General features: G+C 39.2%; 1 protein-coding gene across 3 annotated transcripts in view; it reads left to right on the top strand.

The window, feature by feature from the left end:
• CHST9 (carbohydrate sulfotransferase 9) overlaps positions 1-18,969 on the top strand; it is an 87,354-nt gene that overhangs the window by 50,567 nt on the left and 17,818 nt on the right. The window lies entirely within an intron of this gene.

The raw sequence follows: 18,969 nt of genomic DNA, 5'->3' as shown, positions 1-18,969 counted from the left end.
ATCCCAGCTTTTTCTTCTTTCGGTTTTATGAGCAGGGTTTCTGTAGAGCCCTAAGATCATTTTAATATGTTCAGAAGAAATTTTCATAGCCACTGAGTTGGAGAGCTTTGTCTCATGAAAGAGTAAGAGTAGCGTGTTTCTTGTCTGCTTTTATTAGCCTTAAGAAGGCACTGGATTTTCTGGCATGATTGAGAATACTAAAGGGCGATTTATTCCTTTCCTTGGGTAGGCAGCTAGTCTGCATTTACAGCCCATGGTATTACAGTCTATACTATCCATATTAGCCAGTGTTGAATCTGAATGAATAGCAATGTAAGTACTCTGCTAAAATTTGTGATAGGTACTAACAATAAAAGCATACCCTATTTGATGGTAATCTAAGAGGTTACATTGTATTTTACGGCATCCTTGTTCTAGTTTCTGTTGTTTTTAATTAGGCACAATTTCCTTAGGAGTTTTGAACTTACTTCAGTGCATTTTTATGTTGTCTGCATTTGAACAATTTGTCTCTTTTGCCATATGTCTTTTTTCTCCATGTATGTTTTATGAGCTGTATTCTGTAAGAAATTGCTTATTGAAAAGCTGTATTTTAAGGCTACAATTTAATGTTCTAGAAGAATATAGGAGTTGTGTGCTTTTTGTTTTTTGTTTTGTGTTTTGTTTTGTTTTGTTTTTACGAAAACCCCAGTGTTACAGTAACTTGTGAGCACACGAGAACTGCTTTTCTTGCTAACACCATGGACTAAAGTAGCACAAAGACAGTAAGTGCAGCAAACCAAATTAATATGGTAAGGTTATTACTTCATTAGAAGAAGAGAAAAATGTATTCCATGCTTTTTTTTTTTTTTAATATATGAAAGCATACCATAAAACAGAATTACTTAAGGCAATTAATAGACTCATAGAATGGCTTAGGTTGGAAGGGAACTCAGAGCCCACCCAGTCCCACCCTATGCCATGGGCAGGGCTGCCATCCAGCAGCTCAGCTGCCCAGGGCCCCATCCAACTTGGCCTTGAGCGCCTCCAGGGATGGGGCACCACAGCTTCTCTGGACAGCTGTGCCAGCATCTCACTGCCCTTGGAATGAAAAATTTCCTCCTAACATCTAACCTGAATTTCCTTTCTCTTAGTTTTAAGTCAGTCTCCCTTGTCCTGCCATTATCAGACTGTGTACAATGTCAGTCTCCCTCTTTCTAAGTTCCCTTCAAGTACTGGAAGGCCACAATGAGGTCTTCCCAGAGCCTTCTCTTCTCCGGGCTGAACAAGCCCAGCTCGCTCTGCCTGTCTTCATAGGAGAGGTGCTTCAGCATTATGATAAACTTTATGACCCTCTGGACCCACTCCAGCAGCCCTGCATGCCTCCTGTGCTGGGGGCCACCGGCCTGGATTCAGTACTCCAGATGGGGCTTTATGAAGGAGGGGGACAGTCACTTACTTCACTCTGCTGTTGGTGGTGGTGATCAGTTCAAAAATTGCTCAGAGCTGTTTTACAAACTGAACTGTAATTATCATTGTGAGAGTCTTCATGTTGAAAACAAACAAAAAAAAAACACCAACAAAAACAAACTAAAAAAAACAACCACCAAACAATGGCAACATTTGAAAAAAAATGGGAGAACTCTTACATACGGAATAGCAACGAATAGTTTTGAAGCAGCATCTCCAGATCTGGTTGCCTATGTGTTTTAATTCTGCATTAAGAACACTTAATGAACCTTCAGCTTCCACCTTCATAAACAGCAGTACAGAGCAAAGCCCTTGGTGTGGGGCTGCACTATGGGCAGCTGTTTTGGGCTGAGGCGTGCCTGGGTGCAGGGTGAAGGATTTGCATCCAGTGCCAAGACTTGCAGGGCTGGCCCAGAGGTCATTTTTCCTTTTGCTTTTGCAGCAGCACTCAGTGGGACAGCACATAGGAGCAACAGAAGCATATCAGTTCATTGAACACTGAAACTGAGCTCACCACTTAACATTTTCAGTTGTAGGAATATTTGCATTGACTTTGATGCTACCCGTGCAAGAAAGGTCTGATTGAAGCATTTGAAGTAATGCTTTGAATAATTTTTTTTTTTTTTTTTTTTTTTTTTTTTTTGAGACAGGGCTGATTTTCTTCATTTTCTGGTTTAAAATAAAGTTTGAAACAGTGATCATCAGGACTCTCTAAAGCTTGGAAGTGGCTGAGAGTTATTTGGGATTGGACTTTGTCACTAGGGGGCAGTTAGTCACAGAATTAGCTGTGGGATTTCAGTCTTGTTTGTACAAGTTTCGTTCTTCAAAGTATCTTTAAAAATACCTGTTGATTTTTGTGTTGATTCAACAGTGTGAACATATATCATATAAATATCTGCCACTGCCAACACAGCTGAGTTTCATGACAGGCATCTGCATTTCCTCCTGGTTGGGGGATAAAGTGTAAGGCTAAGGAGAGGCTGCAGTGTGCAGGATTTAGCACGTACATAATAAGCTCAGGCTAAAAATACACCAAAAGGCTGCTCAATTAGTATTAATTTAATTATTAAAAACTGAAGTGGAGCAAATAATCATATTTAGCAGCAGGGGAGAAAATAATCACAAATGCAGTTACTTTTCTTGTGAGCACCAAAATCTTTCTGCTTTGAGATGCAAAACCTCCTCTTGTTGAAAACAAAGAAAATCAGAGCTCTTATTTTTTACACGTACCCATTGGGAAGCATGCCAACTGGAGTGCACGGGGGTTTACAGTACTTGGTGCTTCATGCTATTGCCCAGGTTCGCCCCATCCCCACGGCTACTGATGGGATGCTCAATACGTGCTGGCAGCCCAGCCACACGTGAGCACTTTGGCAGCTCCCCGTATGCCAGTAAAGCTGTGTTTGTGTCAAGAAATGACACGTTTTACCTACCAGTTGCATGCCTGTATGAATTTGCCATGGGACTGCTTTTCTCCATTCTCCTCTGATAGATAAACAATCACAGAGAGCTGGAAAGTACTCTGAGGGGTGTTCCAAGCTGATGGGCTTTGCTGTACTTTTCTGGCTGTCACTGCCAATCACAAAGAATGAAGAACTCGGGAACCGCGTTGGCCAGGCGTTGCAGTGCTGAGGCGTGCAGAATGCAAGGATTGGTTTACACATGCTTTCAGCAAGCATGCCATGCAGTCCTATTGCTGTGCTGTAGGGCTTGTTTGTCAGCGTTGTCCTCAACTTCTGACTGGAGCTGGCCATAGAAGGCCTCAGTTGGGTGTTACTTGTTTTTGCTTTAGCTGCTGTTGGCAATCTAATAAGTTAGTTATGTAATGAATCTGCTGTAGTGAGAGGGTGGAGTCAGAGGTGCTTGTTACAGGTGTGAACCTGAGTGGGACTGGAATCAGAATAGGACAGAAATGGAAGACTATTGGTGACAGAGCTCTGGGAAGGGGAGAAAGCAATGACAAAGACCTACCATGCTGGAAGTGTGACTTATTTATTCACTTTGTTTATTTTAAACTAAACTGCCTCAAATAAAGTCTCTGGAAACATGCTTTCAATAAAACATGGAGATGTAGGTGGTTTCAGAAGTTTCAAAAATACTTTGCTAAATATCTGTGTGGGTATTTCCCTGCATCTCCTATCTCCTTTGAGGCAATGCTCTTGTCGTACATTTTGTAAGACTTGTAGGTGGGATATTAAAATTACAACAGACAGAAAAGATGGAGGAAATAATGACTATTGTAGAACTATTTCTTACAAGTAAAGGACATGAATCCTGATTCAGGATTATGATTAAGGGACATCTTGTGCATTGCCTTCTGCAGACATGGACTCAAGATCAGGTCTTTCTGCGTGGGTTTTGTCCCTTCGCATACTCGCACATTCTGTTTCATAGCTCAGAGGGAACCACCATTAAAACTCAGTGGTTAGCATCTAAAAAGAAAAGAGATTTCATACAGATTCTCTATAGTTAAGGAATTTAAAATGATTATCTTGAGCACGGTTTACAATCAAAAAGGTAAGTCAGCCATGGTAATTATGAATTTTGATAGCATTGCTTTGGCTGAATGATAGGTCAAGGCCACCCAGGGAAATTTTTCCCAAGTATCCATTCACGGTGCTGGATGTCTGCTCATTGAAACTTTGTCTTTTATGGTGCCGACTTATCTGTGCAGGCATCAAGATCTGCTTGTCTGTAGTATATGCCAGGAGCTCGGATGACCATATAAGTGTTTCAGTGCAGGGATTAGATTACAGGACCAGGATTTATGAGCTGAAATTCTTTTTTCTATGCCTGTCATGATGAACTTCACTGCAGCATGGCTTCTGCTATGTTTCCTGGAAAGATAAGGTGGGCATCTGAATTCACAGTCACAGTGATTGAATGCTATTAGAGGAAACTTAAAACTAAGTTTTACAAAAACAAGATAAAAGTATTCAAGAAAAAAAATATCAGCACCTTTTGAAATTGCATTCTTTCGTGTAGCTTGCAGTCTAAAAGGGAATAGCATTTCTGACTCTAGTAATTGACAAAATTGACTGTGGTCAGCTTAATTATGAGGCTGAAAGAATTTTGAACAATTACAAAGTGAATTTTTCTGGCTTTGCTTCTCATGCATTTTAAGTGAAGCAGGTAGAGGGCACTAGGTGCTAACATTCAGGATACTGCTCCATTGTGCTGATTCCTGGCAAATTTAATAGCTGGTCTTCAGCTGCAATAGCAGGGTACCTGTACTTTATGTTAGAATGGTCTGGTAGCACTCACACAATCCATTAACACAACTTAGCATTTGGAGTTGTAACATCTTACACTGCTAAAAGTGGGCCTCCTTGAGAATCAGCATGTAAATAATACAGGCACTGATTTGGAAACTTTCCATGCAGGTGAAGTTTAGAGCTGACATTGCTGACGTTACGTAAGACAACTGAGATATTTAGTGTTTTGTATGTATTGTATTTTTCACTTTTCTAAATAAATGGAGAGGCATTATTTGCCATGAAAATGAAATTCTACAGCAAAAAACTCAATTTCTCTTCTAGACAGTGGAAAACCATCAGAGCAGTACTGTAGGAACAGCTTAATTAAGATATACTTGTATTTAATCAATGCTGTATAATTGGAAGCAGTGTTTAACAGTTTGTTACGCTGACGAGCTATTTGCAATCTTTAAATGGATGTCTGTTTTATGAACAAAAAAACAACACCTCTCAGTTCTCAAAAAGGCTCATTTGTTTTTCTCTATTTATTTTAGTCCACTTCCAGGATAGCAAAACCAGAAAAACAGCAATTTGACAAGTGGTAAATATAAATATTCCTGTAATACTTCCTAAACACTCAACATCTCTAGAATGTAACCTAGAAGAATGATCTGGTGTATGTGTGTGGCTTAGGGTACTGCAGTTCAACCCCTTGCTCTCAATATCTTTCTATGTAATTTTGGAAATAGCTGTGTATCACTAAGCTTTGCACACAGATCATAATGCTTTTAATACTCAATCTATCTTTCCTTCTTTTCTGTTGGAAACTTGTCTTTGGAACTTTGCTGTTACCAGGCTTCTCCACTGCTTAGCACCGCTAGAATTTTGGTGTCCAGAAGACAACTTATACAAGTGCAGAGAATCTAAGTGGTGGAAAGCAGCACAATAATTATTTTAGTGGTTGTCCAATGTGCCCCCACTGTGAGCTGTGTGAGATAAGGAAAATGACTTCCCCCTCCCGTTGCCAGGCTGACACCACCTGGGCATGTGGTGGGCCCTACCAACCACATTTTGAAAGTTGGAGATCTCCAGACTCTGAAGTATTTGAAACTAGGGTCTTTACAATTTTTTTTTTTTTTTTAATTTTCTGTTGTGGTACATAAATACAGCAATACTAAATCAGACCTGAGCTCCACCTTGCTCAATTTCCTAGCAGCAGATTGAAATCTCTCCATGTTGCCTTCCCAAACTCTGGCAATTCGTGTTTCAGGGACTTCCTGTGCCAGAGGTGGTTTCTGTTTGCTTATCAACCCTCAAAGGATTTCTCATCTCTCAGCTTGTTCAGTCATCCCCTGAATCCATGTAAAGTTTCAGCAGCCACAGCATCCCCTGGTGAAGAGTTCCTGAGTTTCCTTTCCTGGTTGAGTGGAGAGCTGCTTCCTTGCGTTTGTTCTGAACCTGCCATCTGCCTGCTGCACTGGGTGCCCCCGGCCCTGTGTTTAGAAGAGGCAGTAAATAGTCAGCTCTGCTTCACCCCTTCCATGTCACTTGTGATTTTATAGATCTCTATCATATCTCCTCTGGATTGCTGCTTTTCCAGGTTTTGCTCCTTGTAACCCAACCTGTCCTTTTAATCCACCATCTTACCTTCTTTTTTTCTTTTCCATTTCTGTTGCATTCTTCTTCACGAGTGGAAGGATCAGAATTGCTTAAACTACTTAAACTGCAACTGTGTACATACACTGTAACACAACACTTCCTTTTTGTTTTTCCTGTAGTCTTCAATTTGGGAACAAGAATTATCCAATCTGGAGAACAGGAGGCTCAGTGGAGACCTTAACTGCTCTCTACAACTCATTAAAAGGAGGTTGTGGCAGGGTAGGGGTCAACCTCTTCCTCCAGGTAACAGTGATAGGATAAGAGGGAATTGCCTCAAGTTGTGCCAGGAGAGGTTCAGGTTGGATATCAGGTAACATTTCTTCTCGGAAAGACTAGTGGAGTATTGGAACAGGCTGCCCAGGGAGGTAGTGGAGTTGCTGTCCCTGGAGGTGTTCAAGAACCGTGTGGATGTGGCACTGAGGGACATGGTCAGTGGGCATGGTGGGCATTGGCTGATGGTTGGACTGGATAATCTTAGTCGTTTTTTCCAACCTTAATGATTCTTTGAACTTGCTATCTAACTTTTGAGCATCACAAACTCACAGAATATCAGGGATTGGAAGGGACCTTGAAAGATCGTCTAGTCCAATCCCCCTGCCGGAGCAGGAACACCTAGATCAGGTCACATAGGAACGCGTCCATGGATCTGATGTTTATACAGGAGTCTCACCACCCCAATATCTTGTTCCTGAGTAGCAGAGTTTCACGCTCAGTTCAGCACCCACTACTTTTAAGTAAAAATGTTTTTCTCTACTTAGCATCACTTCGCAGAAATTTTATTTCATGTGAAACCTGACTACCTGCTTACATTTGTCCAAAGTTCTTTAATCTCCATTGTTTCTACCCCTTATTTAAGGGTGGAATTAATATCATCGGCAAATGTTGTCATCTCCCTTCCTCAGATGATTTTAAGAACATACTGAACAGTTTTTTTTCCTTTCTTAGCTGCCTGTAGGGCTCTGTTGGTGCCTTTCTTTTGCAGTGAGATGGTTATTAATGTCCATGCTCTGTTTCCTATCTTCTCTAAATCCACACAGAGATGTTCTCTCTAATTCCATGCCTGTTAGGTTTCTGTAAGAAATCTTATGTGAGAGATTATCAAATACCTTTTGGAAATCCAAATAGACAGTGTGTCTGAGTAGGAGAAGAAAGATATGGAGTCCCATACAATGCAGTGCCTGGAGGAAAATAGCAGGCAGTCAAGAGACTTGTTATTGTTGCTCATCTGAACTGTTCAGTCATTTGTGACAAATATCAGTATTCCGGATGATTCAGTAGCAGCTGAACAGATGAGGGCTCTGAGGATGTGGATTTACAGTGGATTTATGCTGATCCATGCGTAAGCTTCCTCAGAAGGGGACTTCTCCTTGCTCCCTCTGCTATCCCTAGCCACGCATTTCCATCCATAGAGCTGATGGGGCTGATCATAGCTGATATGATGGAAAATCAACCAATTAAGCAAGATGAGGGTTTTTAGCTGATGTCTTTACCACATGAAGTGAGGCACCAGTACTGTCACAGTGGAGCAAGAGAAGCACACCACAGCACTCTCCATTCTTGGCAGAGTTTGAGCAGCTAACGCTAGTCATGGAACCAAACCTTGAGCAAAGCTGTGGGTCTGTAGCTTGTCTGGAGTGGTAATTTTTGCTGAGATCATTTGTATGTCGAGTGTGAAGAGGTAGTGGTGTGTTACTATTTGATTTTCTTTTTCCAGCATTGAGGCCACAATGTGTTAATGGAATTGATTTATTATCAGAAAAGAAAAAAAAGTTGAAGGATTACCTCATGACTGGCTCTGTTTGTGTCTGTGTGGCATCTTCCCATGATCAGTTAGCCCAGCTTCCAGTATTCCCGTGATCTTTTTTGTTTTTATTTTTACTGTATTTAACTTAACTTTCATGCTATGCAATAGGAACCATACGTGTTTCCTTTTTTTTTTTTTTTTTTTCCCTTTTCCTCCTTTCTCCTCTCTCCCCCTCCAGTGACTTTTGTAGCTAGTTATGTGTAATTCAAGGAGTTTAAAAAAACTTACAGGAATAAAGACATCACTGATATGTTTACATGCACAGAAGAAATCTGAAACTCTCGAGTTGTTTGCAGCTCTGTTATTCCAGAGTCTCCAGTTATACATCTAATTAACCATCTATTTAAAAATGCTGTTCACTGGTTTCACTCCCTGCCAGCAACGTAAGGATGCAAAATTAATGTGTTCCTCATTACGCTTGCAGTACTTGAACCTAGTCTTAATATTGTAAACAATCCAAAGTACACAAATCACTTTAATTATAGCAAAAGGTTAATGTGTTCACAATATCCAAAAGTTACGTGTGGGTGTGTGGGTGTGGATGCTCAATTATCACATTTTCTTTTTTAGATCCCTTAGAAGGCAGGAAATTCAGTCCTGTCAAATCGAGTATTTTACCCTTCGCTAATTATTTAAGTAATTAGAATTTGAGTGACTTTAGTCCAGTATATTTTCTAATATGAAGAGAATTTTTCCACATTGCCTTTGTTTGTTTTTTACATTCTTTATTTAGGTATTATAGAATCATAGAATATCCTGAGTTGATAGGGACCCATTCTTATAATAAACTAAATAGAAATATGCCTTTTTCCCTTCATCTTTGGAAACACATGAAGACCTTGCCCCTGCAGTTAGCAATAAGCCAATAACATACTAGGTTTTCTTAATAATCAAATGCAATGTTGGCTGTGTTCTTGAGCCAGAAGGAAAGAAAAATGTCTCATCCTGAGTGCTCAGTTCAGTAGAAATAAGTAATTTGTATGTGAATAATGGCATCGTATTATAAATATGTGACTTAGTACTTGCTTGTCAGTAATTCACATGTTGATTCGTGTCAGGCACAAAGGATTGTTTTATAAAGCCTGAAGAAGAATAGAGTCCTTTGGAGAAAATAGACATGGGAAATTTTTCATTCATAAAATGAATGAAAGTTTAGTTTAGTTACGTGGTATAAAGAACTTTTTTGTAATTCCTTTCTCACCCTTGCAGAAGACACATTAATGTTGCGCTCAGATTTGGGCTGTCATCTTCACTATCCATATTAATGCACACCCAGGATAGATTACACTTAAAGTAGTCTGTCAGCCATTGTGATTTCAGTTCTGCCTCTCTTGGTTGTGCCTGGAATGTGGCATCCTACAGTGACAAACAGGAAGACTTGATAGTTCGTTTTCTGAGGACATGTTGGCCCATGATGTCAGAGGTGGATGTCGGTGGTACAGCAGTAGAGGTTGAACCTTCCCACCAGTATTCCATTACATGCAGTCACCATGTGACAGATGGCAGCAAGGGGTTGTCTGACAAAATGGCATCTGACATGGAAGTGTGTATGAAGCAAAGGTGCATCACTGAATTCCTACACATGGGAAGATGACACCTACTGACATTAATTGGTGTTTGCTGTACATTTCTGGAGACCAACCAGCAGGTGTGAGCGCAGTGGGACAATGGGTGTTGCGTTTCAGGAGTGGTGGAGAGACATGAGAGACAAATCACATTCTAGATGGCCATGAAGATTTTTACAAGTGTGGCATGCAGGCTTTTGGTCATTGCAGATGAAAATGCATAGCTAGTCGTGGTCACTGTGTTGAAAAACTGTGTTCTGTAGATGAGAATTTCCTCTATCAAACGATATTATTGTACTTTTCGTATCTGATGTAATCTCCACGCGAATAAACAGGAGGCACTACTTTTGGAGTGATTGCATGAATACCAGCGTGCTTTATGGTTATATTCTACTTGTAGATCTCCATAAAACTGCACCTGCACATTTTATTGATGTGAATTGTACTAGGTACTAGCTTTTGGGTATGTACATATGGTCCTTTGCAAGCAGCAGTAATACATTCTGAGGGCAGAAAATGTTTGTGTGTGCAAAACCTGCAGGTGTGGTTTTAAAGCCTGCCTAACGATTTACCTTCTGTGTGTGAAAAGGGTAGGCTCTGCCTTAGAACACCTCCTTAGCCTCTTCCTGAGTGATGGAGTTGATAGAGTGCATCATTTGGGCTTTTGCCATTAGGGTACTTGCAGTTTTCAGGGAGGTGGGTGCCACCATACTGCCATTATTTCAGTCTGTTTAATTAACCATGTTTTCAGTGACATACATGAGATCAGTTCTCATAATTACTTCTCCAACTGAACTTGCTTCATCACCCCTGCCGCTACCTGCTTCTGAGTGCTGCCAATACCAGAGTTGGCAGAGCAAGGATGGCACACAGAGGGGGTTTAGTAAGGATTTCTGAAGCAAGCAAAAGGCTCCTGCCAGGCTTGGAGAATCAGGGTGCTGCACCTGTGGGTACAGAGGCAGTTGCAATTAGTGCCAGTACATGCAGTATACACTCCATTGCTGCTCAGTTAGCAAAAGCTAGTGGTGGATTGAATTACAACCCTGAGGTGCAGGTTTCTCTTTAAAGGCAGTAGGCATAGAGGATTTATTTATTTATTTACTTGTTCGAAAGCTTAAATGTGCTGTCATGTAGCACTAGTGTACCCTTTGCAGCCTGGCCTTCAAAGTTTATTTGGGATTTTTAGGGCAATCATCTCATAAGATCCATAAGACTAAATAATTGCTGTCAGGTCTCTCTCACAATTTTTCTTCGATTTCTACCCATGGATTATTATTATTTATTCCCTAGTCCGCTGTCTTTCCAATATGGAGGGGGTACAGTTTGAGAAAGTGGAAAGAAGAGATTTTACAGTGCTCGTCATCAGCAATTGATTCAAATTGCAATAAGCAATAAGTAGTATTATTTGTTAATATAATCTTATTTGGTAATGTTTCTTGTAGCATAGTTATGAGTGGCAAGCGCTAAACCTGCGCATTCTCTAATAATTCACATATGAGAAATCAACTACGTTGTTTTCAAGCTGTCCAGATCCATCTGAGAACCAAATCTGCAGCAGTGGTTGAGCTTCCTGCCCTCCTGCTCTCTCCCCAACTTCTTCTGACTAGCACTAACCTGAATCTGTGTGCATCCTGGATTCGTATTATGTGCTCAGTCATGGGTGACCTTTAACAAATGACTTTCAATAACTATAGCTAAATTCAAGCACTAGAGTTGGTCGCAAAAGGTCATACTCTAGTTATACAAAACATAGATAAATTTGTACTCCCTGCAGCAACTGATTGCTGTAGGTTTTTGTTTTGTATCTGACCAATCTTAATGCAGAGCCGTGCATTTGGAAAGGTTATATTCAAGCTTTGTTTCTCTTTGCCTTTCTCCTCCTAGTTTTCTTTCTAAATTTCTAAAATTATCCTGTAAAGAATATTTTTTGTTCTCCAGTTGTTAAGGTTCTGTTTCAAAGGGTTTCTCTCATTTTTTCCTCTGAGTTCGTCACTCGTTAGTTAATTGCTAGTTCTCATGCCTGTAATCCTTCTTGCAAATGTGAGCACTGTCTTTCTGTGAGTGTTAGATTCTCATCAGGGAATGTTTTACTTTGAAATTGAATGATTTCAATGAAGTTATTTGGGGCCAGCATACTAAGAGCATGCCTTATGGTGGCACATTTAGACCTTAAACAAAAAAACGTGGCAGATTCTAACAAGTACAATTTATTTATGTAGGCATAACTTAGAATGGGTAATAAATTGAAGCAATATTTGCTCTCAGCTGGTCACTTCCTGGCCTTATGTTGTATAGACAATTCATCTCTTTTTTATTCCTAAAATACAGAAACCGTAGACTAGGGCTTCCCATTGAGATTTTGCTGTGGGATTCTACTTTGTAATTAGTGCCAAAGAGCTGGATTTTCCCATTCCTGTTTGGGCTTGCTCATCTTGCTTGCCACTGCTTCCGATTCAGATCAGGGATGCTCTGTAGCTCTGTTTATGGTATAGTTGTCCTAGAAGGTGAGTCAAAAAAAAAAAAAAGACTATGTATATAATCCTATGGGAGCTTGTGTGTTGTTCATCTTTGGTACTGATGTCCTCATCTTCATATGCCATTTCCAGGCCATTCTAATTAAGATTAGGTGGGCACCATGAGCTTCACAGCTGGATATCCACTCATTTTCACTGCAACTGAAAAAGCAGCAGCTAATCTTCTCTAGGATATGCCACAATGGATTTCATGAGGCCTCCTGTCTTTGCCACAAAATAGTTAATCTGACTGCAAATTCCAGCTTCAGTCACATTCCTCATCTGGGTGGGGACTGCCATATGTTCTTAATGTGGACAAAAATGAAACAGGACTCAAAACCAAAGCCAGTCTAATGTCTCAGCCGTGCTGTCAGTGCAGTGCAAAGCTTCAGCTGTCTAGCATTGAAACAGGGTGTATTAGAGACTAAGATGTCCATGGCTCTTACTTCTGTGTGTGGGGACCATGAGTACACAGATGCATGCACTAGTTGCCCTCCATGATCTTTTCCTTTGTGACAGCTCCTACCTGCCTGCTCACATAGTAAAACGTCAGATAGTTTCCCTTCAGTGGGAAGAAGTCACCTATCCCTCATTTAACACGAAGAGCCTTAATATAGGAAAGTGGAAAAACACCAGCTGACAGGAGGAAGTAGCTTCTTTTCTATCAAAGCCCAGGAACCTACTTTGTGGAAGGTAACCGCAGCAGCAGTTGAGCTCAACACTGTAGCATAGTCGGAGACATTTTAACAGATTGTGATCTATACTTTAGATAATCACTGTATAATAAAGCTCTGTGTGTAGCTAGCAACATGGAAGTAAAGGCTGGTGATCCATCTAATTTGAAACAGGAGTCTAGCAGCCCTTGCAGTGTGAGAACTAAGGCAATTTCTACCTTAGTATCTGGAACGTGTTGTGATGAAGTTTGAGGAAATGTGCCTTCTAAGCCATAATTATCTTTGCCTGCATAATTGCGGATGAGTAGGAATCTATGATTTGCTCCATTTGCTTTCTTAGGAGAGCAGGAATCTGAGTAACTCATGAAGTGGCTAGATAAAAGAGAAAACATTTCAAAGCAGTTGCACAGTAAGCTGTGAAACAAAACAGAAACCAGCTATTCTTATTGTTACATACAAGATGAATGCCAAACATGCAATGAAAACATACACAGCACTGACTTTGAAACCATCCAAAGCATGTTATCAATATTTTGTTGGTGGTAAAAACAAATATGTTGCCTGGCATGTTTCCATCATGTCAAATCTTCCATCCTTAACACGTGTCAAACGTTTGTTTTCTCATTTCTTAGAAATATAGAATATAATCAGCTAGAAGAAAACTGATAAATATGCCTGCCTACTAATTACATTGGTGACCATACTGACAATTTTGTATTATTTGAAAATTTTTGTCATTGTTGATGAGATAAAGGGTAGGTAAAACTCACATTTTTTATTAACTTACATTCTAACATCTCCATCTCCTTGCTGTAAGTATAGTTACATGATGTTAGCTAATGCAGAATTTGGCTGAAGAATAGATTTGAATTGCACAACAGAACTAATGAATTAAGGCCCTCAAATCTTATTAACACTTTATTGTTAATAACTTGTTGTTAATAAATTAATGTTTCTTAGCCAGGCCAGGAACTTTTTTTTTTTTTTTCCCCTTTGAGGTTTCTTTTTGATAGGACTTTTTTAGGTGGAAACTGAACAGTGTATGGTAATAAGCATAAGACATTGGACTGCTGGGGCTTTTGTAAATGTTTAGTTTCCTTAGGTCCTCTGAACCTCCCAGAGAACAGTTCTGCATCCTTATTAGAGACTGACAAAGATCTGTTTTTATATCATTATTTATATCATTATTCCCCCTGACATCCAACCTAAGTCTTCCCTCCCTCAACTTAAAACCATTTCCCCTTGTCCTGTAGTAATCTACCCTTTCAAAGAGTTGATTCCCCTCCTGTTTGTAGGCTCCCTTTAGGTACTAAAAGGCTGCAATGAGGTCATCCCACAGCTTTCTTTTCTGCAGGCTGAACAAGCCCAGCTCCCTCAGCCTGTCTTCATATGGGAGGTGCTCCAGCCCCCTGACCATCTTTGTATCTCTCCTCTGGAATTTCTTCTTATGTTTCTCACTGCCAGGACAACTTATGAGTTGGCCTTGTGACAGCTGAGAAGGGATTATGCAATACCATGAAGATGTGATTAATACAGTTTAGGCCACTGTAACCATAGTCAGTTGCATAATTACCACAGGTGCAAGACTAAGCTAACCAATGTTTTAAAAGCAGTGCTGTAACAAAACAGTTTTGCATTTCTGAATTCTGTATTAGGAGGAAAATGTGATGCCTGTCTGAAGGAGCTGTGCAGCTTGCATGTCTTAGAGAACCAACAGTTAAATTGTAGGAAAATGCATGTTTCTGTCCTGAGTATTTTAATATTTGTGTGCCAAGTTACAGGTATGTTCAGAAGGTAATCTGTTAGGGTCACATCTTCTCAGTTACAAGTCTCAAAAATAAATCCAAGTGTTTTTTTTCTCAGGCTCCGGTGCCATTGGAAGTTTCTTCAAAAGTTTTGCAAATGCATGGTTTGGTTTCCTTTCATTGCTCTAGCAGGTTACGAAACCAGTAATGGAAGTAGAGAGAATCATAACCAAATACACTGCATATGCATTTATTTAAATCTATAAAAATAAAGCAAAATCCAAAGCTGCTAGTGTTTTTATCATGAGCTGGGAAAAAAATATATAAATAAATAAAAATATATATATTAGGATATTGAATTATCTCCTTAAAACTGATTTCCTTTAATGCCATTCCCCTCATAGCTAAATGAATATGGCTGCTCTAGATTATGAATGTGGATGTTTCAAGGCAAGGCTGAGGGTCCCCTCTTGTTTAAAGAACAAATTTGATTGGGGGAAAAAAAAAAAAAGAAAAGAAACTATATCCTTTGTTGCCAGGACTTGCAGCAGTCACGTCATATAAATTGGCAGATCTGTGTATTTCAGGGATTTTACACTAATTAAATGCAGTTGTACTCTTTTGCCTTTTGAAATGAAACTTTTTTTTCCCTTCGCTATATACTTAGGGAACAAACATGCTGTAAAAATCCTTAATGTATCCAACTATTTGAACATAAGAAATAGCATCGAGCTGTTGTTTGTTCTGTTGGAGTGTACTCATATTTCCAATCAATCTTTTCTACCTGGTGATGTTAATTATATTTGAGCTGGAAGAAGTTTAACATTGAAAGGAATTACTGCAGATTAATCTGTAAACCTGCACAAATATCACATTCCTTTGTATGAAGGTAAGCAGGGCACAGTGTGCATAATTATGTGTTGTTCCTTGTTTAGATTGGGCACATAAAGCTGAGGAGTCTGTGTTGCAGTTCCTCATGGCAGCATTGGTTCGGACATGCTCCTGTGTCTTGAAGTGGTCACTTGCATTACAAAATGTACATTGTTCCTTTCTGTAAGATACTATTCTACCATTCTGTTTAAGAACAAGTAAGCAAAAAAAAAAAAAAAAAAAAAAAAAAAAAAAAAAAAAAAAAAAAGAAGAAAAAAAAAAAGAAAACCAGAAAAACCCAACTTGCCCTGGAAACAGGAATTAGTGTACTAATTAGTGGTTGAAAATACACAGAAATCTTTTAAAGAATGTTTGCTGTAATTTTTTTTTTTTCCTGAAGTGATACAGCTTGAGGTTAGCCCAAGAAAGCTATTTGTCTCAATCACCCCAAACCATGTAAAGGTACTGTTTTATGTTTTTTGTGATTAGTAAGACAAAAGAAAATCACTAAAAATGAATTTAGGGAGATTTGTTTTTCCACTTCCAGGTTTCAACAAGTGTTTTGTCTCAGTTGCACCAGTTTCTCCTCAGTTAGTGTGACAAGAGAGCAGAACCTCAGCAAATAAGAACTGCAGTTTGTACTGGTGAATACAGATCTTTTGACTCAGTAAACAGTGGAGTGTAGTCATCTATGATTTGCTTATATTGTCAAATCTGGTCACGTAGCTCTACTGAGCTGAGTTAGGAGCATTTTGCTAGAAAAAAAAAAAAATTTCAGGAGAAACATGGGAGAATGATGACCCATTTGTGCTGTAGAAGATGTGTCTCTATGGACTACGTGGACTGTCTGCTGGACAACTTTTGTATAAATTTCCAAATAGCTGTAAATTGCCCAGTTGTCTGTAGTGGCTGTAGAAAAGCTGTTGTAAATTTTGAACTTAGCATCTGAAAGCCTATGGGTAATGAAATGTCTGGCAAATCTCAAGAATTTGTGTCATGTACACAATGTACGTCATGACAGTAATGCAGGTGTTGCCTCTGGGACTGATTGGCATATTCTGATGGTTCCGGTTCTATCAGTGTGTGGTTGCACTGTCCTTTCAATATGGACCTTGTTCTCTAATGGAACTTGTTGAATCATTCAAGTGAATAATGGCCATCACCACAAGTGATCATAAGGCACTTGAACAGAAACATCCTTGTAAAAGTTGAGGGTGCCATAAGTTAAACCCATGTTAGTGTGACTAGTCATCCTAAAGAAGTCTGTGGACTTGAAAAAATTAAAAGAAAATGAAAAGTGGGACGGACAAAATGCTGGTTATTTCAATGGCCGAACTTCCTCCTGCCTTGCTAAAAGCTGTAGGGCTAATGTTCTTTTTCTTTGTAAAAAACTTATTTTTTTAAAAAAAGCTGAATAGTGGATGGGCTTTTCTATTTAGTAGTTGTTGTTCTTTAAAGAATCTCTCTTAAGCTTAGCGATCATCTATTACAGTGAGGAAGAGGGATATAAGAGATTATTCATGCTAAGTGAATTGAAGATAGTGTTTATTGTACTTGTGTTCTTTCACATTTATTTATTTATTTATTTATTTATTTATTTATTTATTTATTTATTTTAGATTATCTCCATAAAACAAAAGTGACTTTGCAGCCTTCCTGAAATAATGGTGCCAATGTATTTCCACCTTAATTTGCAGCATCTCTGTTACTAGAGATCTTAGCCTCTTCTGAGCGTAACTGCTGACTGTTCCAAATTCACAGTTGTTCCATGATGACGACAGGGATCATCTGTTGAATAAATGGGAAACACAATATTCAATTTGCTGGTGACCTTGAATTTGATCTCTCTGTTGTCCTTAGCAGCCTAGTCAATCTCTGTCCTGTTCATCCCAAGTCATCATTGCTATTGTATCATACAGAGATACTGGCAACTTTCTTCTCCTTGTAACTGTGGTATTTAAACTGATGAAAAAGAGCTAAGAATGAATAAAGAACTGCATAAATTCTTCTTCACTTTTTCCTTAGCCATGTCAAAAGAGGCCACAGAGGGCTTCCCCAGTCTTTCTGTTCATTTTTGTATTTGTTTGAGGTAGAAACCACAAGTTTGATTGAAAATGCAATTTGCATCTTGAGGCATCACTGGCAATAATGCAGTGGCATGAAAGGCTACTCTTTGCGGAACGCACTTTTCCCTCTGGGCTGACTTTAGAAACTCATTGATGTCACTTCCTTCCTCACTCAGCAAGTGAATTTTCACTAATTCTCAAGACCAGCTGTCCATGTTGTCAATAGAAAGTTATTAAAATTCCTTTAAAGTGAATCAAAATAGCCTAAAAACAAATGTACTGGGAAACAGGAAAGCATCAGTATTCAAAGTCCACAAACCTTTGAGCAAAATAGTGTTGATCTAACCAGAGATTTCAAGCACTGTGCTTTCCTAGCAACTTGTATATCATTACAGAATGCTAAAAACAAATACTCCTTCTATTACCAACAATCTATTTGGTTAAAAATGAATTACAAGAATCAATTTTGTTACTTCCAGAGATGATCTCATTGAAAATACATTTGGGGAATTCTCCCCAAAACAGTGTTTTTTTGGGTGGTATTTTTTGTTTGATGATGAAAAAAAATGCATTGTTTTTATATTTAGCAAACAAAAGCAGAACAGAAGCATGCAGGAAATAATTATCATGACAATCTTACAACATAGCCTGAAGTAATTATTTCTATCTGAGTTATCTGTATTGCTTTCCTTGAAAATAGGAGGATTCTCAGCAAGCAGAAGTGAAGAACATTTTCCTTTAGATATGAGTGTGTTTTAATACTTGAAATATTTTCATTTCATTTTAAAGCTTCTGTCTTGTGCCAGACACATCAGCACAAAGAAATTCTGTTGAAATGGAACATCATTTCTCGTGCTGAAGGAGGCAGCCATCCATGTTAGGTGGAAACAGACTCTCCTGGCAGTTAATTGTGTTACTAATGTGTTGTAAACAGTGTCCTGTCATTATTACTTAAAAACAAACAAAACCAAAAACCACTCTGGTGTATGTGTGACTTAGCTGGATAGGTCAGTGTGAAATTCCTGACTTTTCCCAATATGTGTGGATGGTCTCCTGTAGCAGAGGGAGAGTAATTGATACCAGCTGCCTTTTTGACAGCTAGTGCATGGGAACAGTAAATTAAGCAAAATCACTGTCCCTTTTGATCTGAAAGGAAAGAATAGGTCTGAGATGTCATTGCTGCTAGGGTCACAGATGGCTGTAGGAGAGCAATGTTCTGTCTTCAGTTTGCTCACATCGTCAGGAGCACATTGAAGAATGCTGCAGAAGGCCAGGATAAGAGAGCAAGAACATAATTCAGCTCACCACTTTGTGGATATTATCAGAATAGAATTTCTCCCTTGAGCCAGTTGGTGCCTAACCTCAGTCGTGACACAGGCGCATAATTTTATTGTAGGTTAACAACAGAATCTGCTTTTCTCCTCTGATGT

This window comes from Phasianus colchicus, chromosome 3, assembly GCF_987193195.1.
Source record: "Phasianus colchicus chromosome 3, bPhaCol1.hap1.1, whole genome shotgun sequence".
NCBI lineage: Eukaryota > Metazoa > Chordata > Aves > Galliformes > Phasianidae > Phasianus > Phasianus colchicus.
This window is presented reverse-complemented; position numbering and strand designations above follow the sequence as displayed.